The sequence below is a fragment of the Notothenia coriiceps genome, unplaced genomic scaffold (genome assembly GCF_000735185.1).
Source record: "Notothenia coriiceps isolate Sejong01 unplaced genomic scaffold, NC01 NC01_scaffold00037246, whole genome shotgun sequence".
NCBI lineage: Eukaryota > Metazoa > Chordata > Actinopteri > Perciformes > Nototheniidae > Notothenia > Notothenia coriiceps.
The window spans coordinates 11,750,290-11,752,128 of record NW_011369947.1 but is presented as its reverse complement, the minus strand read 5'-3'; positions in this window follow the sequence as shown (position 1 = coordinate 11,752,128).

The window sequence follows — 1,839 nt, the reverse complement described above, 5'->3', positions numbered from 1 at the left end:
ATCCCGAAAACATTTGCAGAATGTTTCTTGGAGAATATTCTTCATTTGTTATCATGTAACATTAAAGGAACATTTTATAAAACCCTTTCTGTCATCTCAGGCCTCAATAACATCCTGACAATTTTTTCAGAATGTTGCTTTGAAAATGTTCTTCATTTGTTATTGTGTAACATTGAGGGAACGTTTTATAAAGAACATCTTTAATGTGTTACCTAACAACGTCCAAAACACATCCTTAGAATGTTACAAGGAAAACGTTCCACCTTTGTTAACATATCACATTAAAGGAACGTTTTATAAAAAACCGTTCTGTCATCTCAGGCCTCAATAACATCCTCAAAACATCCTCTGAAAGTTGCAGTTAAAACGTTATGTCTTAGTTAACCTTAAATCTTATAGGAACATTATTTGAAAAAATAAACATCCTAAAAAGGTTCTTTGAACATCAGATTAAAACTTTTCTTTAAAACCTTATTAGAACCTGAAGGTAACGTTAGCCAAAGTTGTGAGAACGTTCCCCGCTAGCTGGGTTCATACTGGTTTTGATAAAATGGACCCCGGCAGAGAGTTGTTGTGTATTGCACTGGCCGTGAAGGGGACACCATTAACATCTAATTAATGTACTAATTTTACTTTATTGGCCAATAATTAAACATGTACAATTTTCAAACAGTATAATGTTAGTTGGATAATGATAAAACAGCATTTCCCATCACTTAAGCCTCATTGTGGCTCCTCTCATGTGTTCTCAATTGGGTCACTTTAACTTTATGACAGCCAGGTGTCTTAAAACATTTAAATACAATTTCAATATATCTTTATAATGATTTAATACTAAATGCTATGATAACAAACATGCAGAAGCAGTGTCATTTGCTCTGGAGTCACTGGTCCACTATCTGCTGTCATATTTGCGGATGACCGACTCAAATCCTGAGTCGGTTTTATATAAAATGTCATGTATATTACTAATAAGATACAGACACTTTAACTTTACAGATTTTGACATAAGGTCAAATGTTCATCAAGCCAAGGAGCTAGAAACACGGTGTGCCTAAGCTACATCATCTGAAGAGGAGCTTTTAAATCGGTAACAGGGCAAAAAGATCAGCATGTGACATTCAGTTTAATTTCCCCTCAAGGAATCACTGACAAGTACTTATCCACTGTCTGGCCTTTACACAATGTTCTCTGCTCAAACTTAACTTGCACACTTCTGTGTGTGTGACTGGGTAAGAAGGTTAGTTAAAAGGGCCTTTTCTATAGTGATTTCTGTTTGGAAGCAAACAACTCAACACTTAATTAAACACTCAAATTGTTAAACACTTTAATTTAAGTTGTGTCACCACGATTACTGAGAGGTGCAAAAGGTCTCATTCTTGGAGACAGGGACTTCCTATTGGATGAATATTTGTATTTAAGAACGTGAATATGAGCTCTATGCTTTTTAGTGTGGAATTGCAATTGGCAGTACTTGCTATCATGACAACTTCAAAAGAAAATGTGATTCTCGCAGGAGTGAAAATTCCTGCCACAGCAGTGGGTTTAATTAAGCTCTGCAGTGGTGTTACACTGTGAAGCATCCCACTGGTGCATGGTCAAATGTTACTCTAATATCATGCATAACAACGGAGTGTCAGAATGAATTAAAGCGTGCATTTAAACGGAAACATTTGTGAGTATATGAATTTGTATTTCTAAACATTATTTCCCATGCTACTCTGTATCTTTGCTGTCTCTTCAACAGTCTCTCACTAATGTGCCCTTTGCCCCTAATGGAGAGATGTATTTCATGTAAGGAAACCTTTTGTTGAAATATATATATATATATATATATAT